Source organism: Strix uralensis, chromosome 12 (assembly GCF_047716275.1).
Source record: "Strix uralensis isolate ZFMK-TIS-50842 chromosome 12, bStrUra1, whole genome shotgun sequence".
Taxonomy (NCBI): Eukaryota; Metazoa; Chordata; class Aves; order Strigiformes; family Strigidae; genus Strix; species Strix uralensis.
In genome coordinates, this window is record NC_133983.1 from 8887183 (window position 1) to 8915181 (window position 27999).

Here is a 27999-nt window from a genome sequence, read left to right on the forward strand (position 1 = left end):
AAAACTAGCCTAAGTGAAAAGCACTACAGAGTTCAAACCTTACAGGATCAACCAAAGGAGACAGAAAATGTGCCAAACTAATAATGCGACAGTGGACTTTAACTATTCATCCATAAGCAGATCAGATGGCATAATGAGATAAAAAATTAAAAGTGACAGAAATTCAGAAATTACAATCTAGGAAGTAACCATTCAAAAGTGAGAAAAAGCAATATCCTTTAATGAAAATGTAATTAACTATACAACGTCCATAAAATCCCTGAGTTTATCTTCTGATGTTGAGGGAGGAAATGAGTTTTTATGAACACTATACCCCAACAAAATACAAACTAATAATGGACTTAAGCCATAGCCCTAAGATCTGACTTGCTGGTAGTTTCCTAAAAGATAACCCATGATTCAAAGACTTCACATTCTACATAGAAACACAAGGAGAAAGCAAGCAGTTACACATAGGGAAAGCGCTCAACCAAAACCCATGCTATAAAACACCTCAGGAGCAGATCTGGGAAGAGAACCCAGGCTTGATAGTTCACTGGCCAAATTTTACCTGGTATATCAGGGAGCACCTGCAGAAGCACAAATCACCCATTTAACTAGTGTCACAGCCATTTCCCCGCTTTTCAAAATTCTGGTTACTTTTAACTTTCACTGAAGTTCTTTAGCACAGTTTAAGAGCAGGCCTGAGATTCAAATATTGCCAAAAACCCAAGAGCATTATTTCAATAACCACATCCTGTGGTTAAAGCATAATAAATCCCAGAGGTATTTTTCTTGCCTGTAATCCCATTTTTCTGTCCTGTGCACATACAGATTCTCAAAACCTTCTGAACCCCTTAGCCCCTGTATGAGAAGGACGACCACTGTGGTTAAAGTAAAGAACTCAAAACCCGTTTTCTAGCTTTTGGCTCTCCCACAGATTTCCTGCTGGCTGGCTGGCTGGCTCTGAGTGTGTGGTATCCCTTTTTTCTCTCCCGAGGGAGCTGACCTAATATCATCATCCACACACAAAAGGTGCCAGCAAAATAAATGCTCACAAGACATTTTACGAATACAGTAGTCCCAGGCTTATAAGTCACAAATAATTCTAGACTATAACAATGCATTACAGTAAACATCTTCATTGGCACTTAAATCTTTTGATGGCCTTTAATCTCATAGTTCCAGAAACTGATACAATCCCTGGAGGAGAATGTCTGTTCAGCTGTGGTAGGAAGCACAATACTGGGCTTTAAATATCCATAAAATAATAATTAAGTTAATGTGTAGTATTATTACATTTAAAAAATAAATATATAACTAAAGAATGCATGATGTGAAGGATAGCAGAATGTCAGTCCTTCAACTCCCACTGACAGACACGGCAATTACCAAAACACCACAGTGAATCAGTGCTGTAAATTCAGTTACAGAAGCGGGGGAATCTTTCATTTAACGCCAATTTTTTCAGTAGCAAATTAAATCAGTATCTCTGAGCAATGGCAAGACAGAACAGTGGATGAAATAATAAAGTTCCTTTCATTCCTTTCACGCAGTTGTAACACAACCACTACTTTTTTTATGTACGGTTCAAGCTGACACATGCATCATTACCATCACATCCTTATTTCCAAATTTTTTGCTCAAGCAAACAAACCCTACTACAATGGGGGAAGGGCCTATGTGTGAAGTGAGAGGTATCACTACCAGGGATGTATTAAAATACAAATATCTACCACAGCAAACGCATGTTTATTCAGAAATCACCACCCTCCCTACACACAGAATTTAAATTAGTTTAATGAACAGAAATCTAGAGAGGAAACTTTTGCTGCTTATTTTAAACAACTAAACCCACAGGTCTTGGATACAGCTCTGCAACACGGGCTTCTCCAGTAATATTTGCTTGACAAGTTTCTCCTCCTCTTCCTCCCTACCACTAGCTCCTATCGTATCACCACAGCACACCATTCTTTTGTCACGTGCATGTCGCTGTTTCTAGGCCCACACGCAGTCAGATCAGCTCAAAAATAACCATTTGTGTCTCCTAGCTTTTGTTTCTTTTAGCCTAAGAAGCAGATGGGGTCAGTGATTGTGGGCAGTGCAGCTTCGTGGGCAGTGTGGCTGGCACAGCTGAGAGCAGCCAGCTGTGGAGCAGAGGCAGGACAAGGAGGTGATGGCAGGAAGGTGCTCCTTCACCTGGAAATGCTGCTGCAGCCATCGCAGAAAGGAACTGTGCTCCCACGTGTGCCCTGAGGCGAGGGACAACCTGGAGAGATGCTAGGCAAGAGCCAGCAACACAAAAGATCAACTTCGGGGGGGGAAAACAGACCTCTCAATGTCTTTGCTAAACAAGTAGTCCGGGTGGTCTGTAATTCCCTAACACCTGACAAAAGCCATTAATAGTTCAGTTATACCCAGTCCATAATCTCTGGGAAATATTCAAGAATTTAAAGAACGGGACTAATAAATATACACAAGCAGAGAAGACTCACTCCAGTCAGACTGGCTCATCCCATCTCTGAGAACTGGAGCTGTGAATGAGGAGATCCAAGACGCTTTCCCAGACTAGGGAGGAGAGTCATAATTGCATCATTTTCTAGATGAGCAGTGTCAACGATTTAGGCTCTGAGTCAGTACTGAGCCAGTCAATGCTGTCCCTGGGGCACTGTGCTATTAGAAGTGATGACTTTCACAACAGGATCCAAGCCCATGAGGGCTGCTATAGGGGAAAAACAATTCAGGCTCAGCCAGACCCAGTACAACTTACTAAATAAATAAATAGAGAACTGCTACTTTATTTTTCAGTAAGAACATACTGCCAGTACTTTGGGCAACTTCCAGCAGCCAAATTACTGTTAATGTCCAGAACGCTTCCCACTTTTGTCTGGGGGCCTCCAAGATAAGTAAATAAAGCCTCATGTACTCTTATTTCTATCAACACTTTGCAGAAAGAAAAAGCCAGAAAGACATCCGACTTGCTAGAATCACCCTACCAACACTATTCACATCATCTGACTGCCAGAATCATGCTTCCACCACTAAATCACACTTAAAGTTTGCTACCTAAAAAACCACTAATTTCACGTGGGGGGAAAAAGTGCTCTTTATTTCCAATTTACAACTGTTGCATGGCAAGATGTACACCAAAAGTATCTGTATTCAAGCACAGGAAAGGCAGGAGGATTAATCGAAGGAGTTTCAAGATAAAAAGAACTATTCAAAAAGCTTAGCTCACATTTTTAGTCAAAAGGGAGTTAAGCATACAAACTGAAAAAATATCAATCATTTTGTGATCATTCTGCAGTTCATAATACATATTTTACATATCTTACACACCTTCCCTAGGCAAATCTCAAAACCAAGTATTTTTGCAATTGATTACCAGTCTAGAAAGACATACAAGTTCCCAATGAGACAGAAACAAAAAAGCCACATTTACCTGTGTGTAGTGTTTCTGAAGTAAGACACTCCCCAAATATTTACAAATCCAAACCCCACTTTTACAGTAACACTTCCCTCAGACATTTCTGTTGGTTTTAAATTAAGTTACTTAACTGACTTTCACTATGAAATACCACGATGCTTGAAAGAGAATGTAACTCAAAGGCAAAAATTTAACAGATGAAGCAGAAACCACTGAAATACAATATAACGCACAATATGACCAAACCTGTATTCATATCTATCACTGAGTCAGCCCACTTCATCCAGGAGCTAACAGGCAAATGTTTCAGGGTAAGAAAAAACATAAGCCATATGCAACCCTTCAGTGACCTAAACCACACATAAAACAGGCACATCGACATTTTTAACTACTCTACGTATTACACACAGACATAAACATTTATTTAAATCATAGAACACTGGTTTACACCCAGACTTCTTCTACTTTATCACCATGTTAAGCCTAGTCATACAGACACCACAAGAAATCAGAAATGAGGAAGGGAAAGGAGAAAAACGTAAGTGAAAATGTCTGGTATGTATTTTTGTTAAAAAATTCTTATCAACGCCTTAAAATTACTGTAAGCAGTTACTGTTTGATGATATATGTATTCAGGCACATGTATGTTGGACTAAACAAAAAGTGATTAAATTATTGGTAAAGTATACATATAAGCATATACAAGCACAAAAACCAGATGAGAAAATAAATTTAAATACAGTCAAAACTGAAGTTTCAAAACATTATAGTTGCTCCACAGTGTTTTTACAAAAATACACAACTGCTTGAGTATGTTCAGTGACAAGCATAGAAAAAGACTGCCTTTCACACAAACTCTCAGCTTAGATGGAGTTTAAAAAACAGGTATGTGCAGGAGACATAGCAGATTTGCAAGAAACCAACAGTTCAAGCAATATTCAAAAAAAATCGGTGGGGTAAAAGAAAAAAGCATCCCATGGGGAAACAAATTGTACACTGTCTGTAGCAGATGTCAAGCATAAATTAAGAAAGCATTTAGAAAAAGTTTTTGTATTTAGACAATAGCTAGGGACAATGAACGTAGAAACTAACATTCACTGACCTTTCCACCCAAAACACTGATTTATGAAATCCTGAATTCTTAGGATGATGCACAAAAGGAGTAGAATAAAAGTAAAAGCATCCCTAGTACAAGAGATATTTTACATGTACTGTGCATACTAGATGTCTGCTTTATCAACATCACAGCTGGAATTAAACCTGTATTGTGAACATAAAGCACGGATTCAAATCATCCACAATAAACAAATATTAAGATTTACAGAAAATTATATTCACGACAGCAAATATAATAATACATCAATTCTTTTAAGTGGTGTTTGATTACAAATTTCCCCTAAAGTTTCCTCCCTTGGCTGAGATGAAGCCTGGAAGCTAGCATAAAAATGTGTTTAGAAACCTATAATTTAAACAAAAAGCAATATGTAAGTCCTAACTGCAATAAATAATGCTGAATGAAGTACCGCTACATACGTGAGCAATTCTAAAGTTTCTTCTTACGCTGTGAAGTCAGATTGCGGCACTGAGCCCTCCCTACTCCTGAGAAACTCTGATTGCGGCCGCGCATGACCTCCCCAGAGCCGATACAGACTGGACCCAAGGTCTGATCCTCCCCGCTTACAGCTTGGCCTGATGGCTGCTCCTCTTACAAGCACCTGAGTGACTTTCCCCGCATGCCCTTCTTTTATGACTCTACAGAAACCATCAAGAGGAGGTCAGTCTAAGGAACAGGGACGATTCAGTGGCTGATGCATCAAGGAACTCAGACCACATAGTAAGTCCAGGTCAAGAGATCCCAAATAAGAAAAGGTGTATTCTCATTCTGGCAGAAGTCAAACAAAAGAAAAGCCAAGGAAGCTCATCAATAAAAGTGGACGTTCAGCACTCCTACTTTGAAAAGGCTGTACCTCTCATTCTTTTTCAGAAATTGGTCTCTTGGACAAACAAGCTACAGTAAAGTACAAAAGTAACTGCCTCAATACAAAACCATATGGCCTCTTCCAGAAGCACAGCATATAATCTTAGCCATATACTCCTTCATTTAGTGTGCTTGAAATCTAAAATTAATATTTCATTATAGGGAAATATACGTAAAAATGTAACTCACAGGCTCAAGGAAACTGCTGAAAAGTTTGCAGACTTCTCTGTTAAGACAGGAAGGAAGTTATAGGAATGATTTAACCTGCTGGCTCACAATGTTAGTGCTTTATTGGGATATTAATGATAGCAGATATTTTTAGAAATCACAAAATTGTGTTTTAAACAAAGTTTTTAGCACTTGACCGCAGAGAAAAACTAAACTTAGGCCAAAAATAGATCAAAATTCACAAGGCAAGTGAAAAATGAGCCTTACAGCTTTGAAGTTTTGAGGGTGCTCCCTGCCAGGTTACTACCTTGTAAATAAGATTTGGGGTTTTTTTTAAACAAGAGAAAGGCCAGGTAGGTAAAAATCACTGTTGCCTACCTTTTCACCCTGTTAGCTATACATCAGCGTAGAAAAGAATTAACAATAATGAATAGTTTATGGGAATACAGGCAAACATCCCAAGCAGCTTAGAATTACATAAAACTGTATCTTGGGATCATTCTGACACAGGTATTATTTCCAATCAAAAAGCATACAATGCAGTTTGTGTTCTACAGTCTGTCCAAATTATCAAATTATCCAGATTTTTTTTTTAAAGGCTACCATAGTAAAGAAAAAACTACCTAGTTACACAAATAAATTATTAGTAGTTAGATTAAAACTTGAGGATTAATAGCATGTAAAATCTCCACAGTAACAGCCAATGTACAAACTCACAGCCTCCTGTGCAGGCAAGTAGGATAAACTGTCTCACATTTACCTTATGTAGGATAACATTACACACAGGTGATATTTAAGGCATTTTATCTTGTTCGCTGGCAACATTTTGCCCAGTCATCATCATCTCGGGTTAGAACGCAGATCTGTTACCTGCCCAAATGCAGATCTGTTACTTGCCCAGTTATTGTCTAAAAACTAACACAGCTGTAATTACTGAGTTGCTCCCCTGATGTAAGAATGTACGTTTATGTTAGAAGATACACACGCAGCCTGACTACATACACTTCTGTGGAATGGGTGAGGAAACAATGCTATCCTAAGCAGTGCTGCTCTGTAATCACAAATTCCTTATGATTGCCACAGGAACCTACATACATATTCTGAAGTTCAGCTGGACATTACTAATGCTCTTTAAAAGTAAGATTATTTTTGTTCAGGAAGGGGAACACAGTTAGGAAGGGCTGGTTGTATGGCATTGCAAGGAGGGAGGAGTGGCAGTCAGCCTCTGCTGCTGAACAAGACATCTTTAAAGACCATCCACAATTACCTGGGCTGTTCCCTAACAGAACAGGTGGTTAGCACCTATAAGGAAGAGTTTTTTCAGGTCTGAACTTAAATTGTGTGGTAACCACACAACAGACCACCCAAGGGTTTGCGACTGACCAGAGGGCACACAGCAGCAGAGGGAACGGCAAGAGAATCACAGTCTGCTTGGATCCCTCTCACAGAGCAAAGAAAAGCCTGCGCTGGGGGCATCAAGTACAGGAACAGGGACATGGGAACCCTGGAGAGCATCAGCCAAATCTCAAACAACACACCAGAGAAAGGAGATTCAGGGAACACCCTGCAATATAGTTTGTTTTGCGCTGACCAGCAATCTCCAGCATCACCTGGAAAACTGCTTTAAGAATTCCCCCCACAACTAATTATGTGGTGTTGGGACCGTCAGCTCTCTCATGCCTCCAAGAGTTAAGTGTTCCTAGCGGATGGAACTCCGGAGAAGTTTACTTCAAACAGATGCAGAGAGTCAGCAGTGATTATAAGGTCCAGAGCAGTGGTTCCCAAGGTGCAGGCTCAGTGAGTGAGCCCAGAGAGGCAACACCCAGAACCCCAAGGTGCTTAAAGCACTCACATACAGGGTGGACACAAACACAGCTAGCTGGTGTCTTGCAGAGAAGGCACGAATCAGGGTCATAACACCACTAACTAGCATAGAAGAGGAGAACTTATTAAATGAAATTCAATCACGGCACTGAAAAGAGGGATGGAGTTGTTCCCCACTCAGAGTCTGCATGCTTCCCCTGCCCACTGCTAGGCCACTGCTCTGAGAGCAGGGTTCAGGTCACAGCAACTAAAAAATATTCCTGGACAATTTGATCTTCAATGTGTTAGGTAGCTGCATGCAAAAGTGCTTTTAAAACACACCAGGTTTCCAGAAGACATGTGCTGCCTTCCCCCTTTTGGTACCTCCAGAGTCCCCATCTCAACGTTATCGCTAATCTAGCCTGACTCTGAATTGGGACAAGTTTTTCCTAGGTCCACTGTAGTATTGTTATACAACACAATTAGGTCTCCTCTGCCTGCAACCCTCAATTATCCCATTTCTGTGAGGGCAGTGCCACAGATGGACTCAGTGCCAATCAAATAAATCCTCCTCCCCACCAACTCATTTTTTTCCCCTCTTGAAAGCCCCTCTATTTCTAGCAAGAATGGTTTTATAGCATGTAAGAACTGCAGCACCTCACCCTCTTCCCAACTACTCCAACGAAACACTACGTTATTCAGCGTGCTGAAAGCTATGCTGAATGCACTGCACTGGAGAAGTGCTGCCTTGCTGCTTGCCTTGGTTTAAATGAGAAAGCAAATTAACCAATTTCCAGCTTTCCGATTCCAAGATTTCCCACACTTTCTACAGCCAGCACTCCTCAGACTTACCAGCAAGTAATAAGTTTGGTTGTTTTGGTTTTTTTTGGCAAGTGCTTCTTAAAACATTGGTTATCTATTTGTAAATGCACAAGCCCAAAGAATGATGCTGGGGATACTGATACACGGATCATGATAAGAAGCAATCCCAAAAGATAAAAAGAAACAAGCACAGTGTCTTTTAGATTCCGTAGCCTCCAGAAATGACACTTCTGTTAGTTTTCTTTATTTATACATATACATGTATTTGTATCTTTATATATACACATACCTATTTTTATTGGCAGCGTAGACAACTCCAAGAAAAGCCTAACCATCACTAATTAAGGATCTGTATTTCAATGCAGTTCAAAATAAGTACAGCAGAATACATTTCTAAATACAACAGCCTGCATAAATGTAGGACAAGAATTAATTCAACATGTAAAACAAGTGTTTACTCTGGTAAACCAGTTTAGCTACAACTACATCCAAATTCCCTGTGTAAACATGCTTCATAAACAGTTACGGAACACACAGCCAGTATAAGATCAGCTCTAAATTCTTGCCTAAATCTGCCCAGATTCTTGAAAAGCAAAATTTCCCCCTTTATTCTTCCAATGAATTATTCATGAATTGCAATTTAATCTCCTTTATCTAGCAACATTGTTAATTTATTGGTCTGCACCTGACCAGAAGCAATTAACACCCCCATGCAGTTCTGCTCACACTGACAACCTGTGTCACTAAATCATGTTCTACAACTCTGCATGTGAACTCTGAACATGCAAGTAATCAACACGACAGCTCACCGGGGAAAATAAAACTCCCTACGTGGAATTTTGCCTATTGTGGCACTGTAAGAACTGCATCAAGTTGTTTTCACAAAGGAACTATACTGGGTTTTTTTCTTATTTCTCTGAAAGCTGAATGTGGTGTTTATACTGTTATCAAATTAAATTCTCCCTTTCTCAGAGCAACTCCTAGCTTTGACCACCTTCCAACAGCTGTGAATTTTGTATTATTATGTTACATACAATAACACTGTATTTTCTTAGCGAAACACAATATATGCCAACACAGCTGTCGCTATAGCGCTGCAATGCATCTTCTGATGTATTTTAGAAGTGCAGCATCCTGAGGAAAAAGGGAGTGGGGGGCTTGTAACTGGTTTTGTATTACAATTAGCAGACTAAAAATAAAAAGTAAAAACTACTAAATCCAAAACAGGATACTCTTCAGGAACTTGCAAAAAACTATAGGTGATTTTTAAAAAGCACTACAGTGAAATATTTTCATGTTCATTTCCTGCTGTACAAGTAAAGCAGAGGAGCAGAGCTTTTTCTTAAGAAGTACTGAAATTGGGCTAATAATTCAATTGGCAATACCTCAAATCAAAACACTTTTCCAGCATGTCTGCAGAAGTATAACTTACTACTTGTATAACTAGGAGCACAGTTTTACAGTACAGCAACCACTGAAGAGGGAACCATCCCCGCCTGTCTGTCCAGAAGTTCAACAGTATGTTCTTGCCACTTCCTCTAGCCTAGCTGTTCTGTTCCTACAGAGGGGGAAAAAACAAAACAAAAAAACCCCAGACTGTAAAATATGCTTATCCTATTAAAAAAACAGCTTTTTGCCCATTGAGTTCCATGAATCAGCTCACCAGCAGGTCAGATGAGCACCAGTGCTGACTTCAGGGAGGGGTGGGAGCACAGGGGCAGGAAGCGAGCGGCGTGCCCGCTTTCAGTGACAGCTGCTCGCTGAACCAGATTAGCTACACCATAAAAATCACACCCTTCATTGCATTTACTCCTGTGCTTATATTCAAAGTCATATAAGAATATTTCTAGGAAAAAAAATATTTTACACGGCCATCATCAGTCATTTTTACATAACTAGCAGAAAGGAATTTAAAGTTCCCAGGACGTTCCCAAAAGCAGCTGTGCCCTCCGGTAAATACACAAGCTCCTGCTGAAAAAAACCTGTTAAATTCACGAACTACATGGATACTTCACAACAGAGCAAAATTGGGCCCCCAAAACCCCCAAACCTCAATCAGCTCACAAGATTGCAAAGTGACTGGCAGATTATGTCAATTCTAGAGGAAGAAAAAGGATTTGGGGGTTAAAAGTCCACTGCCAGAGGGTTCACGCACAGCCAGGTTCCATCAGAGCTCCAGCCGTACAGCTGTCTGGACAGTCAAACTAAGAGGGCACATTGCCCCCCACCTGCCCGGTGTGACCGCTGCCCAGTGCCGAGGCAGGGTGCACCTCAGAAGCACAGCTTTAGCCTCCAATACGTGCCCGCTTGTTTTTGTGCCTCGCAAGCAGAACTGCTGATGCTCCTCTGACCCAACAAGAGGGAAGAGGCTCACACACCCCGCAAGGCCTACCCTCCCTTCTGATGGTGGACAGGAAGAAATCAGGCCAATAACCTACAAGTTATAAATCCACAGAAGTAGTCTTTGCCTCTATTTTTCTCCTGTCTTCTAATAAACCGCACAGGGCCTACATACACTAGTATATGCACTACACATAGAATAAGCAGGACACTAAGAACTAGCATAATTAAAACATCAGAATTGATTCACTGGCTTTATCCGTGATAAGAATTTTTAAAGCATTTTCACCTCAAAACCCAGTTTCTGATTAAAATATACTAGTAATGACTATGCACATTTCTCACATCTTCTGTCATTTATTGTAGTTTATTCCAATAAATGTGTATCTCACAAATATATAAATGTTTGCTTCCTTGGCATTGAAACGACAGCCACCTCCGTGGCAGCAGGCTGAAACCACCAGCAAAAGAGGAGCAGAAGATCAGGCAGAAAATGTCAGGAAGTGAGAAAGTTTTGATAACCATACCCCAGCTTCCTTTCAAATGAGGAAATTGAAACCGAAATTCTGTTCTGCTACTGGAATTTATTTTTTTTTGATTCAGTGCCACATAAGCTCAGTGGCAATAACAGATGAAAAGATGTAGACACACAGAAAAGCCCCAGTACAAAGTTCATCCTCTCTCAACTTGACCCAATCTGTTTTTTCCCCCCACAGCCTAAGTTTGTGCTTGTTTCAGCAAGCAGGTCCTGCCTCAAATACCGTAACAGATGGACTCAGGTTGACATGAGCCAGATGCTAAGAATATCTGGCATTTAAATGATCAGAATTTTATTGCCCATTCCCATTAATTTCAGCTGACTTTGAATAAACTTCAGTGAGCTGAGTCTGTTTGAACCCACCTTTGACAGCTCCTTCCCAGCTGCACTCATTACCCAGCCCTTCCATGTGCTTTGTCATTCTATTGGCATCCTTGTTTTGGTTACTTGGATGGAAAATGGTATCCAAGTAAGAATTAGTCACTGCTAGGTGGTTTGATCATCAACTAGTTCCTTGAAATGGAATGTATGCCCTAGTATGAATGTATTGTATTTTTATATAAATAAATAAAGCAGAAAACATCACAGATTCAACATTAAGTAAATAATGACTAAAACCCAGGCTATATTACAAATGAAGAGCATCTTACTGAAATATTTTATTCAACTCATTGAAATGCTAACTAATCATTATTAGTCATAACAAAACTTCAGAGTGAAAAGTATCAAATTAAAAACAGTCACATGTAAACTATTTCTACATTTATCTACCTATAAAACACTTAGTATATTGCCTCCTTCCTTGAAATAAAGCATGTACTCTTAAGACCTTACCTTAATCAAAGCCCTTTTAAAACATTTTCATATTGATTATATTACAAAGGTATGCTTGCAGCTTTATAACCAGCCATTTACAAGGCAGCATTATAAAAAAAAAAAAAAAAAAAAAATTTATTGCTATACTTGCTAAGCATCTCAGAAAAACACATTCCTGTTGTGGGCTGAATGACAACTCACATGTCAAACAGTACTTGTTTCTGTGTCATACAGAACAGAAGATGGAACAAAGCCCCATCACTACTCTTAAGCAAACTCTGATGCACGAAACAGGAGAATGAGCCTGAAAATTCTCTCATTCAATTACCTTTACCAGAAGGCCCTGCAAGCTACCTGAGCAGAGCAAAGGTATATACGCTACAGTGAACACAGACATAGGCATAGCACCGGGGCACTTCAGGGAGAAGTTGCTGGTAAGAGCCAGACACATTCAAAGAAACTTGTCACCTTTCTCCGACTTATGCCGTTAGTTACAGCCTTGCTAATCTGTGCTATTTCTGTTTTTAACTAGAATACCTTACTTACTTAGTTTTATGCCCAGAAACAGAAGTTAAAGACACCCTGCTTGTTCCTTCTCTCTAATTACAGACCAGAAGCTACTTTTAATGCTGAAATGAGGATTCCAGAAGACCTGTTAAAGAGAGGTATATTTTGGCCATTAGCTGTGAAGGAAGCTCTTAGAAAGTGGTACACTCAGCCCTGCCTCACATGAGAGCCAGCTTTGACTTTGTTTCGTCTTTAAAGCCCCAGCAGACCTGAAGCCTCTGAACTGCAGGGCCTGTGCTATAAAACTCAAAAGAGCAGCCTGGTTGCCACAGGAGAGGACGTTTATTTGATTTTTATAACACTGCTGCTGAAAACGAGCTGCATAGAATGAGTAGGTTTGAAGGATACATTCTGACACAAACTCATGTCATAACTCCAAGCTACTGAGGTAAAGCAATGCCTTGATTAGAAAAGGAACAGCAGCCCCATGTTCTACTTAAATTTTGTCATTTATCTTTCAGTAACCTAGACAAAAATATTTTACCTTTTACACCTTAATTTTACAAACTCTGAAGATATAACACTCAGCAGTAGCACCTACACATGATGAGCAGAAAATATTATTACAGCATATTTACACTATTGTATGTTATGTTTATTAAGGAAAGACAAACACTTCCAAAGGACAGATCAAATGTATTGCTTGCTCCTCTGCCTGCACATAAGGACTGCCCGCAAGACAGAGCCTGGATCCTACTCGAGGTGACTTGAGAAGATAGGATGGCATAAAAGGCAAAAGGCAAGCAACAGCAACAGTTATTTAAAGTGATTTGCAAGTCTCTGGAGATAACAATGATAATGGTTTTTATTATGAGATAAAAGTTTTATAAAACTCCTATTTTTTACAGACAGCATTTTTTCCAGGTGAAAATGTTGTGGCTTTTTAAATAAGAGTATGAGGAAATCCCAGATCTATGTCTTTACTGTTTTCAAGATGTAAAATATAAAATATGTTTTTCAGCAAACACAAGACATTGACTATTCATGAAGTCTACCATAATGATTTAAGGAAGAAGTTGCACTTCCTTATTTTAATAGATGATCTAACTGCACAGTGGTTACAAACTATTTCATGCTGTAACATCCTGTCAGCTTAGCAAATAATCATCTTGAAACTTTTCAGATGCTAGTATAATAGATTATCTCCCTATTTATGCAGTTTTCGGGGTTAGCTCCTCAAATGGTGCTTCACAGAGACTGCATTTAAGAATCTGAATACCGACTGGGCCCTAATTAGAGAAGGAAAGAGCGATCTTTGGCTCAGCCAGCTCCCAGTTTTCATCTGAAAAACCTTTTTGGTTTTAAGTAAGGTCTGTAACTCCACTTTAAGAGTATGCCTAAATCTTTGGAACTGCTTCTGAACACAGATGCTTCTCACACAGAGCATCAAATCCAGCCCCAAAGACAACCAGAAACAAGAGAGTAGCACCGTCAGCAGCCAACGCACACTCACTGCTAGTGAATATGGATCCTCACACCTTGGCAAGCCAATGCAGCACTGAAGCAGACCACTCTTTGTAACCTAGAGGACAACACCAATTCCACTGGCTATCTGCTCTTACACACCTCAATTCCCTGGTTAATTCCTTATGATAATAAAACAATCTTTGATTTGCACACAAAAAAGTATTTCTAGATAGAAAAAGTCTCAAATGACACTTTCAATACAAAAGCCCTGCAGATGTTTAGTGCAGTTTGACTATTACATTTTATTAATCCGAAACACCAAGCAAATCCAGGTAGACTGGATCCTTTTCCAGAATGATAAAATGTAGCTTCAACACAAGCCCTAAGACTGAGGGAGCAATCACTGGGTGAAGTATTTCAGCCTATGTTTTACAGCCTTCATAATAAATTAAAATCAGAACAAGTCCTTTTGATAAAGTCTGTAATGCTAAATGCAAGTCAAAGATGTAACCCGAGAATAAATCTAAGAATTCAGAGATTTTTTTGTAATTCCATGGGGGATATTGTCTTTTTCTTTTTTTAATCTAAGAGCAACTGGCAATTACACAAACATCCACATTAACAGAAGACAATGATCATCTGTCTCTAGGCTAACACCTAAACTAATTAGCTCTCAACCAGCACCTGCTCTTTCACTTAGCGCAAGCCATGAGAACATAAATATCCACATACATTAGGGAATGAAGTATCTTCTTTGTTTACTCTTAATGGCGCTGACATTAGCTTCATTAAGAAAAAAATTAAGAAGTTTAATGGCTGCTTTACAAGAACCCCCAATGAGCCTAATTGCTGTTAGTAATGGCTTCTGGAAGCATAAATAACATGCTATAATGGCCATTAGAAATCAGTATTGGCTCACTGGGTTCAGAGTGGTATGCCACATACGCCTCATTTTCCATTCCACATTTCTGGATAAGGGGAAACGGTCAATGTGTCGGTGACTTTGGCAAATACCACTTTTAATGTCAGCCACTGCAATGAAGACTTTTTTCAAGAGTTAATTTGCGACACACACAAACATATCACGAGTACGCTGTATGACAGGTCTTAACACAGACCTGCAGCATGTTCTTCTTCCACATATGGAGGATCATACGAAAACTTCCAGATCAGGACTTCAACATTTGAAATGCCAGGATACTCCAACAAACAACACCCACCCCCATCCCCCCAACACACACACAACCACATCACCACACTGTTTGGTTATTTATTTATTTCTGACCTAGGCACAATCATTAAATCCTCCTAGAAACTTTCTCTCTTGGAATCTTGTTTGCTTAAAAATGTTAAAAAAAACCTAAACACCACCACCTTATTTTTATTTATCCTCAAACTATATAATAGCTATAGAATTTCTTTGTGGTACTTTTTCTTTTCAGACATAAAGTAAACAAGTCCATATATCTCTTTCTTTTTTTTTTTTTCCTTTTAAAGAAGAGCTCCTTTTTAAGTTCTGAGCTCCTTTTTTTGTAAAAAAACCCCACATTTTTTTACAAACATCATGAATCTTAGCACAAAGCAGTAAGGTCACTAATGCAGGTACCATTTCATTGTATTTCCCACTAAGAATAAACTTTCATGTTGCAGCATCCAGCACAAGACGCTACTTCCTATAATAAATCACAACACCTCAGAATCAAAAATACAGTTTTTAGATGCATTTGCATGAATTTCCCCCACCTTATATTTGCTCAGTGCTTAGCACAGCATGGTCTTGGGCCACAACCAAGCATGTCAGGCACACCGCAATACAAATAAAACCTAACATATCCAACAGGAGAAAAGCAGATTTCTATGCTGAAACAAATTCAAACATTACGCCACGTATTTACTTTGCGTGTCCAAAAATGGTTTCAAAGTGTCTTTGCCAGCCTTCAGCACTTCTGCTGACCACATCCTTACTGGTCATAAAAGAAGTCTCAAGTTCATCAGACTTTAGTATGGTTCTAGGTTGCTGGCAATACTATGCCCCTGCTATATGATAGACTTTATCTGCCACTGGCAAACATAAGATCCTAACAATAATGATCAAACGCTGTACTATATGTATTAAAGCGTTATAATCTCTTTGTTAACAGAGTGCTCACTTGTTATAGAAATGCCATAACACATCCTACTGAGATCAGAAGTGACTTACCTGTTCAGCAGTAAAAAAGACACAAACCAACCTTCTGCAGATATTTCAAGTTTACCCTGGATATTTAAGTACCTTTTTCAGCAATTTAAAGCCCTATTGTACTAAGAACGTACAAGCAAAAAAGGATCCAAAATGCCCCATAACAGGATAGTCAGCTTTTGGCTTTTGAGTGCATTACTACGCAACAGACAAACCCAGCGAATAACTTCTCCATTCATCCAGTGTGCAGAAAACACACGTAAATTATTCAGGCCTCGCAGCTCACCAAACCTGCTTTTTCTGAGCAAAATAAACTTGGAGAAAGGTTTATGGGCCTTAAAATTTGTTCGCTGTTCCCAAGTGTCTCAAGTGGTGTAATAAGGGGTAGTAAATAACCATTATACAAGAAACCCACTGAGTCTTCGACGCTTTTAATTTCGTGCTCCGCGGAGCGGGGCCGCGGGAGCCCGCGGGTGGCCGGTGGCCACCCGCGGGCTCCCGCGGCCCCGCTCCACGACCGCGGGCTGCGACCCCCCCGGCCCTCACCCTCCCGGGACACCCCCCCTCCCGTCGCGATCTCTCACCTGCGACCGGCGGAAGAGGAGCAGGCAGCGGCGGGGCAGCGGGTCAGGGCTGGGGCCGGGCGCTCCGCCTCCTCCTCCTCCTCCTCCGCCGCCTGAGGTGTCTCTGGGGCCCGGGGAGCCTCCCGGCGCGCTGAGGGCGGGACGCGCGTGGCGGCAGCGCGCCTCCCGGCGGGTGGCGGCGGCTGTGAGGGACGCGGGACCCCGCCGCTCACATAACGGCTCGCCAGGCGCCCAGGCGGGATCGCCTCGGCCACGGGCCTCTAACACCCCCGGTATGAGGGGGAGCCCCGCTGCTGTGCTCCCCCTCAGGGCGGAGGGCCGCCGGGCAGGGGCTCAGCACCCCGTCCCTCACAGCTTCTGAGGCCTGGCGGGGGGGTGTCCGTGCCCCCCCACCCATCCGATTAACGCGGGGAGAGTGAACAGCCATCGGCGTCCACGCAGTAGAGGTGTGGAAACTTCTGCCCGAGACCCTAAAAAAATACGCAGATTTACAGCCAGCTTTTTAAAATCTGGCCACCATTGGGGTGCTTTGGGCAGGACTCTGACCTTCCCCGCAGCCAGGCTGCACCCAGGGACAAGGGACCTGACCCTCACAGGCCGTCACTGCGGCCACCCCACGGCACCATCTCCCATCCCTCCATTTGGTCCTTTCCGTAGGTTTTGGGCAAGTTTCACTGGGCTGGCAGTGATTCCTCAGTGTATTGAGCCTTGAACACCTGGCCAGTAATTCTGACCAAGCCTGGCTCTACCACACATAAACCTGATGCAAAGCTCATTGCAGGCAATAGAAAGAAATGCTGATTTCCGTGGATTTTTGGATTATGTGGGGAGGTGTCACAGGTGACTGCACGCAGCCCATGGCAGGCAGGCATGTGTCCAGCTACCTGCAGCTACAGTTAGTCATCCACGGTCGTACCATTACTGCGGCAGTACATTAATAACTAAATACAATTTTTGTTTGTGTACTGCTGCCCAACTGGTACTTTCTACAGTCTGTAGGCCTGAGCTATGTGCTCAGACTGACCCTCTCAGAGGGAGCAGCAGGTCAGCACACACAGCACAAGCACCACAGATCTGTTTGACTCTCTAAGCTCCTGCTTGAACAATGTATTTTTTTGAGACTGCCCAGCCATTAGGATGCTTTCGGGCTGCTAGGGCTGGGAATATCTGAAAGGAATTTAAATCCTGTTTCAGCAATTTGGGACAAGTATATAATGAATATAGCCAGAGAAGAAGTGATTATGTACCTGAGGCACAGGACTGGGCAGCAACTGAGCTGGACTCTGCTCCTCTGTTCCCTGCCCTGTGACACTTTTATGTGCAGTCTCGAGCAAGATACTTGATCTTACCTAGGTCTTCCCATTCCTGTTTTGAACATCGTGTATCTAAAAAACACAAGGAAATCATTGGAGCATTCAGATGGAAGCAGTGCATAGGATATTCAGACCTTTTCTCAGGGTAGAGGAGAAAAAGGATCTTCCAGTAAAATGACTGTTTAAAAAGAATTCTGTTTAAAAAGAATTCCTTGTCTTCACTGAAAGTTGGATTAGATAACAAGATTTTAAAACTGCAGGAAATGGAAAATACATTGTTCTGCTGAGATCATAAATGGAGTCGTTTCAGAACAGATGGACTCCATTTACCACTTCATCAAAATTTTGTGGACCTTCTGAGTACACAGATTGCTTAACATCATTTCTGTATACCCACAAATATTTGCTATCCCAGAGTAAGACCTAGAATTCCTGCGTGATTCAATGTGAGTGACATGGTAGGGTTTTTTTAATGGCAGCAGTCCAAAACACTCAAAGTGCTATATGTACACTGTTGTGCAGATTGCTCTTCAACTACGTGTACTTACTATAACACATTTTTAGCGAAATGGATGTAAAAGGAAAAAAGCAAAATATGGAAATTAATATCCAGTTAATTGGCTCCTGCATATGCTACGTAGAGACTTCCCCTTTTCTTTTTCTGCTGCTAATTTTTCTCTCGAATGCCGTGCAGCTGAAGTACAGTCAGAGCTGATTTTCACAACACAGGTGCTACCACCCCTTACTGGAGAGCACCTGACATTGCTGGGAGCCCTGCTCAATGTGCCTACCCAAGTGTCCTGGGTGAGAGAAAGGGATAAGACCTAACCTGCCATTTTAATGGCTTATCTTTTTGCACCTATAGATTGATCTAAAATAAATTTTCTATGTGTATGTGATAGCTGCAAATGTTTCATACTGTGAAAACGTAGCCCTTAATCGAAGGTTCATCTGAATTGATGTTGTCCAAATTAGAATACAGCAACCCCTAGGGTTTTATTTGCTTCCGTGAATAGACAAGCAAGCATTATTATTTTCAAGCTCTTGCTTTGAGAAAAGTCCAGCAGCTCTACAATGATATGTACATATTGAATGTAAAAAAACAGAGTATTAAACACACAAATCTAATCTTTCCAAAGATTGCATTGGATAACTGTAATCTATCAAATAATTTTAATTTTTAGTTAAAATAAAATGCAACACATTATCTGATAAAAATCTAATAAAAACCCTATTTTTCAATTTTCTATTTAAATTATTTGTAGATAGGGTGTTTATACCACATCTACTTGCAGTGTCATTTACAAACTGAGTTATAGAGCACTACAGAAGTCTGGTTTGTACAATTCAGATGTGTGCTACCATGTAAATTGTCATAGTGCCCAGTGCCATGAATCACTATGAAACAGGGAAAGATCACTATTTTTAAAAGAAGCAGAAACAGAAAAACATAGTAATCATCAACTATAATTCTCACGTGGGGGGTTACATTTTCCTCTTAGCAAGTCATTGTGGGTTGAATCCGCCTTCAGTATATGCATGCCTGTACTATACACAGTAGTAAAGGGGATGACAGCATTTGGTCCCAGCAAGTTCCTTCTAAATCATTTTATTTGCAAAATGTTTCAACGTTCAGATTTTCAGTGGCTCCCATAAATGAGTCAGCTAGGACTCAGAGCATGGCTGCCGACCAAATAAATATGTGACGAAAGCAAATCAGAAATATAGTTATAACCTTGGAAACATTCTTTTAAATCCTTAGGAATAATTTGAAAATTAATATAAGTAGGCTATTTGTGGGTTAGATGTAATATAATCTTAAGTAGCATAATATGTTAAGTAGTACTTTTAAAATTAGCAGGTAGTCTTTTAATATATTCACTTATTTTAAATACTCCTTTGACATCCTGCAAAACCACAGCAGATAGCATTTAGGAAAGCATGCTTTACCATGCTGCCTTTTTGCAGTTCCTCAAATGTCCAGAAACAGTGACCAAGACTACCTCAACCTCTGCTTTTCTTCACTAGTTTCATGATTCTGATTCAGAAAGGCAGGAGTAAAATGTCTTTAATGAACGCTACAGTAGGAAGTATTTATTAGAACAATTTATTTGTTTTGGATGAGATTCAACATCTATTTACCAGTGTGCATAGGCACACACTACTCTCTTTGGCCACTGGTCAATTTAGAGAATGAGACAAGTAACTTGAGTAAATTATTTGCTATTTCCTGTAAATTTATGAGTTCAAAGATATCTAATAATAGAACAATCCCAAAGTGCTAGGCGGGATGCTTAGGAGGGATGGAATGAGAAATTATTTTGAACTGCTACATTGCTATCACCCTCATTTACAGGACAATATTAACATCAATTGCTGAAGACCATTAAGCTCATGGTATTAGATGCGGGAGGATCTTACTGCATCAGCCAGCCTAAAGAGAAGTTAGAGTTTCACTGCTGTTACGTAGTTTGCATTTCTAGGCCTTGGATCAATTGAACAAACTTTTGGGAATCATTTACTGCTTTTCTGTAGATAAAGCAATAAATGCCATGCATGTTTGTTTAGGGAAATGAAAAACTATTCAGGTCTCTTGTCTTATTTGTCATTTCTTCTAAAGCTGTCCAAGAGTCTAACTGCCTTGGAACAACGATCGTAATTTTCTAGCATTCCAGACTTCATGAAAATCAGTGGGACTTCATTCTACAACAGTAATTTCTCCAAAGAAAACTTCAAGCCCAATGCAAACTCACAGCACTGTGAAATGACAGAAGAAATTAGGAAAAGTACCAACAGTCAAAAAAAGTATGTGACTGAAGAGCTAAAACGCTGTTTTCTAGAGGAACTAAAGGATTTAGGAATTCAAGTCCCACTGCCTGCAGCTCCAGAATCTGGGATAGGAGGTTTTGTTTGACTTCTTGGATTAAGAATCAGAAATTATCTCCATCTCCTCTCCTGCTCATGCTTAGTTCTCTCTCCAGAGGGAGAACATGCATTGTGACTTGAAAAATCAGTGCCTGGCTAATCACTTAAGCCTGTACTTGCGGGTGTGATTTGGACTGCACTCAGGGCTATAGACCAGACTTGTTTTAAAATCTTTCTGTATACTCAAGTTGACCCGTATTAAAATGGAACATTTTCTTCTAGAAATTGAATTACTCTCAGTGACAGAAGATCTGGTCTGTGACTTCCTAGAAAACTGTTAGACGGTCTTATTGAGGGGTTGCTCTTTGTTTTCATTAATTGGCAAGTTACACAAGGGAAGAAAATAAGTGACAGGAAGGCCATTTCTCTGTTAGATACCATAACACTGCAGGTGGAGTTTATAACAATATGGAAGATGTTAATTGATTTAAAGAACACAGAAAAGAACAGATCGTTTTATTTTCACAGTGAATGATAAAACTATTTAGCTAACTGCTTTCAATTTGCACTTCCAGTATCTTTGCATTAGTAGCCAGGAGGGCATATTGGAAAGAAAAGACTACTTTGCAAAAATCAGTAAGGAACAAATGGACCATGTATATTATTAGGGCAAAATGCTTTTATGTAAAACAGAATACAATTCTAGAACAGAAAGTTCCTAGAGAATCCACTAGGAAACACGGATTTACTAAAAAAAATTCTGTTACAAGGCACTTTTAAAAATGTGTTGACAAACTTCCTCTGGTTAAATCAACATAGCCCTATTATATTGAAGCAATTGGAATATAAAAATTACTTCTCTGACGTGAGGATCTAGCCTTTTATATTAACTTACTGAGCTTAAGGAAGTAGCTGACTTCTTGAAGATAATAATATTGAAATAGCAAGAGACAATATAGAGCAAGTATACAGCCCTCCCTTTATTTTCCTTTATGCTGAGAAACAGAGTGTGTTTTCCTCCAAGTAGCTGGCATTTTCAAACAAACCGATAGAATAACTACGGCAAAGCTGAGTGGGACTAAGATAGGAAACGCTTTAGTTTCTTACTATCCTGAAACCAGAGTTCTGCTGCACCAGTGACAGTGTCATTTAATTGCTCACAAGACCAGTATCAAAAACCATCCTGGTACCACCAGACATCAAAATGCTATTAAGTGTGGGGCAAGGAGGTTTTAAGAGTCTGTCTCGCCTCAGCAGATCAAAGAGCAGACAAGTGGTTAATCTAGGTCGTGAGGGCAAACATGGTCCAGGCCCTGGGACCCCATCCCTGGTGCAGTCAGTGGTACTGGAAGTCCTTCCCCATTCCCCAGGAGCTGGAGGAAGGGCCTCGAGCACCACCTTCTCCTTCACCCACCCTGCTCCTGGAAGCCACAACCTGTGCACAGTTACTCTGTTGACTGGCATGGTTTCTGACATTTTGGGTGTTGTCTTCTAAACAAACTTTGATTGAAGACAAGTCACTAAGTGTTAATGGGTGGTCCAGAACTGAGCAAGATATCTGCATAGTTCTAGTCACTCTACTGATGTATACACAGTTGCTTTTGCCTCAAAAAAATTTAGAAGTCTTTGAAACTCTGTAATCAAGAGATTGAAAAATCAGAGAAAAAAACAGGATAAAATTGATCTCACTGAAATCAGTAGGAAAGCTCCTCTTAAATTCAACAGAACCAGGCTTTTAGTGGTAATTCTTAAGAGTTAAGGTAAATGAGTAACCTCAAATTTGCAACAGCAAGGTTTCTCTCCTATGCAATAAAAATCTAAGAATTTTTATTGATACAGTAACATTAAAATTGTGTTTGGACTGCATCTTCACTTTTCCAGTACAACACACTATTTACTGACATCAGCTGGGAAGTGATTCACTTCAGCATAAGGATTGTCTAGTGCTTTAGCATGTCCACATGATAGTGGGTTGCACTGGTATTGTTACGATACAATTTGTTCATGTGGATAGACTACCAAACTAGTAGGGGAGAAACTTAGCTAGCTTCTAACATGACTGTATCAAAAATGGGTACTTGCTGTTCTTTAACAGTGATCCATCCAGCTCATAAAATTGTCTTAACCTGCACCAGCAGCCAGCTAGAATATAGGACAGCTGTGATTTCCTGTGCAGGCCAGATGAGGCAGAAAGGTAGAAAAAGTGTATAAAAATTGAGACAAGAAATGAAAATAAGTAACTTTCTAATAATGACATCAGAAAAGTAAACATCAGTTCTAACTTATGTCCTTTTAGTATTGTACCAGCTCATCACAACTGTTAATTGTAGTTTTCCCTTACTAAGCAGCACCAGAACATTCAGACACTCCCAAAGGTACAAATACAGTAAGTAGAGTTCACAACTACTGTTTTTCATGGACAGATTTTTATGTCTGTGTTGATAACTAGAAAAAAAAGTACATAATACAGAAACTATAGAACTAGCATTATTTCATGACTTGTTGTTTTCACTTCAAAAATACTCCTCTAAAATCACCACTGTAATCTAAAATATTACTTTATTCAATAAAGTGCAGTAATGCCATTTGAAGATTTAGGGCTTGTTTTGGTTGTTTTTGTCAATCAGACTATCCATGCATGGTACAGTTACCAGACCAGCGCTCTCAGTAACTGCACAAGTTGGATCCCTTCCCTCTTATTCCTTAACGCTTCAGCTTCCAGATTCCCAACTTCTGTATTTGCCTACACTCTCCAAGAAGTTTGTTCTGGTTTTGATAGATTACCATGTGACTTTGTTCTGAGGAATTTAGAAGTACATAGTTCTTAAATGTATTTATATAAAGCCCTTTGCGTAGGAAAGCAGGTTTAGGGCAGGGAGTGCTGGCCCTGGTGGTCTCTGGCCCGTTTTGCCGGAGGAGGCGCAGGCTGCCGGCCTGCACAGCCACAGGTGCCAGGGCAACCCGCTGCACTGAATCCTCTTTCTAGTGGCATGTACCGCTCTTGCCCCCTTGGATTTTGACCCTGATTATATTGTTTAAACAACTTCTTTTTAGGCAACAAAATTCTGTTTTCTCAGCTATACCCTTAGAGTAGTGGGATTCTGTGAGATTTAGGATGCATAAGTGCAGGCAGTAGCTCAGCAATACCAAGGAAGTTACTATTACCTGAAGGTGCTATTGTCTGCATACAAACTAGATAAAACAGAAGCCTTCAAACTACCTTTCATAGTTGGAGTATGTTGCTTAGACACTGCACAGAAGTGATTCACTAGATGGCACACACTCCAGCTCAGAGATGCTTGGACCATTCAGCAATTAGATTGTTTTAACATGTTATTTTAATGGATAAAAGTTGACATCATAACATGGATTTAGTAAGATACACTTTGGGATGAATAAAAATCTTACAGAAAAGATTACATTATTTTATAAGTTATTCCTTCCTTGCACTGTCAAAAATTTTGAAAAGAAAAAACAATCTAGCATTGAAGGAAGACAATATGAAAGATTTCTACCTGCTGTTGGGTTAGTCATTGATTTTTTCTGACTGAGAATGGTCTTTTCAGAGTTACTGATTACCAGGCAACCACAAATGAGTTTGGTTCAAGATCCACTACAGTGAAGAGGAAGAAAAAACAACCCAGCCTTAATCAGTCCCCTACTTATTGTAAGAATGAACAACAGTCTTGTTTGGAAATAGGCCACAGAGGGAGGGAAACACAAACAGCAACCATTAATGCATATTTCACCTAAACCACATAAATGTCATTGTTGTAAGAAAAATATTTCTTCATGCTCCTGGTGTAACAATCTGATGTATACAGACCAGCAAGGTGGATTTGGTTTTGGGTTTTCTTAACGTGGGAGCTTTAAGATCAGAACTGATATTGTTGTGTTACATTGCCAGGCGGGATAAACAAGCAATTTGAACCAGGTTTATTTTCAGATTTCACTGTCACCAAATCTGGTACAGTAAGTGAACTTTAAACCTGGGAAAATGCAGCAGAGAGCACAGATTACTTTCTCTAATAGCTATTCAGCAGCATTTCATTGCTTAATGATCTTTCAGACCAAGAGTCAAACATTGCTTCATACATAACCAAAAGTAGTTTTATAAACCTGTACAAGAGCATTTTTTTTTAAACAAGCAAAACACTCACCAAATCTGCACCCATGGTTCCTCAGACTTCCTCCACCACCACACAAATGGTTTCTTTACAAGGCAGCTCTTGCATACAGCCAAGTGGTTTCTTCCTCAGGTGTTTTGTACTATGGGAAATTAGGACTTCATTATACAGAAATATTTTTCAAAATTTTTAAAGATCAGCCTAGCATTCAAACATGAGATTGTTGAATGACTTGCACAGAAACTAGCTTTAAATATGGATGTATGAGGGCTAGGGGGACATATTCTTACTTCAGCCTGCTCAGTTAATGAGGTTTGTGGTTTTTTATTTTTCTTTAAAAAGCAGCTGTAGCAGCAGGAAATATTCTTTTTAAAGCACTATCAATCTCCATCCCCAACAGGCTTCACTATAGCAAGTTGGACAGGATTTGATAAATGCCATATTCACCACCAAATCTCTGAGCCACAAAAACCAAAGGGTGGACTCAGAGTTTAAAAAGGATTAGGAAACTCAATTCAGCAAGTTTAAAATACTGAGATTAGAGACATCTTTTGAAGGACAGGAGAGAGTAGAACCAAGACATATCAGTAGCGGTCTCACTGCCAATAAACACCTTTGCAGCTATTTAAACTTGCTGCAGAACATAGAAACCTTCAGCATACTTTGATGGTGAGCAGATTCACCTGTTCAGTATCCGACAAGAAATAATGTCTGAGCAAACTGACTCACCAGAGGACTCACAGCACCTCACTGTTCATGCATCATGGAAGGCAGAAAAATGTCATTCCTCCAAATGGCTTTTATGCCAAGGATCTCCAAGATTCTTTGCTTTCCCTTACTTATTTATGTACATAAGTGATTTTCAGGATCCTATCAGGTTTTACCAATTAATTTACAGCAAACTAAAGTTTCATGTTCCTTTTTGGTCCCAGTTTCACACATACCCAAGTTCACCACTGGTTGCAGTGTTATAGGAAGGAGCAAATGGGAGCAGGCAATTTTTAAGCTAGCTACTGCCAAGAGAGAGAACTATTGAACTGCATGGCCAGGGTGTCTAACAAAGGCACCACTCTTCCGTTAGAAGTATTTGGAGTCCACAAATCAGTAAAATATTCATGGTAGGAAATTACTGAATACACTAAGCATTAACATCAAAGCTGTTCTAAATTTGAGAGTAATCGGAAACGTAGATTAATTTGATCTAGCACTACCATGCTAAAATGCACAATTAACAGCCTCTTTCTGGCTCTTTTATTCCTATTTCCTTTTCAAGTAGATACTTAACAGAAAATCTGTGCTTGTGAAGACGCAATAAGGCCATCTGAATTTTAATTCCTGTGTTACTCAGGACATTATTCATAAGTAACTTGCAAAGGATTCTTGGTGCTGGATAATTTCTCTGGGATCATCTCAAACATCCTAACAATCAACCTTTGAAGGTTACTTAATTAGGCTCAGAGCAAATTATTATGGGGAAGAGCCCAGTAACTTTGGCACAGGAAAATCTACAACCGTGATGTAATTAAGCACCATGAGAGCAGCAAAGCTGGTTTCAACTTACAGATGAAACCATGAATGCGTGTCTCTCAGAACCGCTGGTAAATGACTCATGGAAATACAGTCAAGACACATTTACTTTTAGCTCACTGCACCTGAAAAACATTTTTGAAGAAAACTTGCAGGGACACTACAAATTAGCTAGAAAATAAAGCTCTCAAATTCTGCACTTTCAAGACAGTTTCAAGACACGGTAAACTTCTTAGAAATTTTGCATCGCGAAGCAAAAGAATCGAGTTCTAAGCATCAACAGAATAAATAATCATTACTTTTTGCACTAACTGGAATAATTAAATGTATTTTTTGTTACAGCCCCTAAATAGGTAAATATACTCCCTTCTTGGCTAATTGCATACTTTGTAATCTCATACAGCTTTTACTATTCAGGAAATAAAGTTGGAGTCACACATTCAGTTTTAACATCTATCATGAGTTTTAACCCTCATCAGTATGTCGAATGGCTGGCTGCTTTTATTTACATTTCCAAGATGAGACTATTTTCTAATCAGCTGCTCACATGCTAGATTTCAGGTGCATTCATGATGACTCCAGATATAAAATGGAAAAGGTCCATTTTGAAAGTACATAAAAAAAGTTGCCACCAGCCATTGGACTACTAATTATTTTCTAAGGATTAAGTTCTAGGAAAACAAGTTTATAATAAACATTAAAAACCTGAGCTGTAAATTCTGAGGAAGCTGCACAGAACATGGAGGTCAGCGAACAGAATCACATCATGTCTCACAAAGAGGAAGAGTTACTTACATTTCAGCTTCTTTTCTGCCACAAGGTAGAAGACTGACAATTAAAAAAAAAATACACAGCTTTTAACTATAAACACCTTTTGAACTATTCTTTTAAAAAAAAAGTAAAAAAACCCTTAACAAATCAATCTAATGTCAGACAGGAAGATATATAAACATTTCAGCTTATGTATTTCAGATGGTCTTTGGTAGACTACCAGTGGCAGGACTACAGGAACTTCCAGTATGTATATGTCTCCCTGCTGATTTATACAAGGAAGAAAGATAACCAAAGTTAAGAAGATACTTTAGTAATACCAGCCATGCTTCAGGAACTATACTCAACACGGTTATCTAGCTGAAGGTAACTCACATTAACTTTTGCATATTTCTGCAACACCCTCCTCGGCGTGGCAGCTGGAACACTACCCCTCACCCAAGGTCAGAAGGCAAAGTAAACAGGTCCTTGCACAAGATTCCTATGTACAGCGCAGAGGAAAGTTAGAGAAAAATAATACATTAAGAACCCTTTATACATCTATATTCTTCCACTTATTCTCAGGCATACAGACTCTGCTTCAGCTCTCCTGGAAGGAAGCGTGGCACACCAGGCCCACTTCAACAAAATAAACTTCCCATCCCAGGCAGAGGGGGCCAGCACTCAGCTGGGGAAGCACCCAGACACTACAGAAAACGTTACAAAGCGCCTTGAGTAGTCTGCTCTTTCCACAGTACTGTGAAGGAAAAAACAGGGTAAGTGTCAAGAATGGTGATAAACTGCAGTAG

The 27999-nt window shown here is 39.9% G+C and overlaps 1 protein-coding gene across 3 annotated transcripts in view; it reads right to left on the minus strand.

The window, feature by feature from the left end:
- The window catches only part of ADCY7 (adenylate cyclase 7), a 66667-nt gene extending 49907 nt beyond the window's left edge, over positions 1–16760 (minus strand). For 2 of the 3 annotated variants that reach the window (XM_074881382.1, XM_074881384.1), the window contains exon 1: positions 16609–16759. The gene's annotated coding sequence lies outside the window, so the exon portion shown is untranslated. Of the gene's footprint in view, positions 1–16608 lie in introns of all 3 variants that reach the window. The other variant, XM_074881385.1, reaches the window with a different exon arrangement.
- Between the last annotated feature and the right edge of the window lie 11239 nt (positions 16761–27999).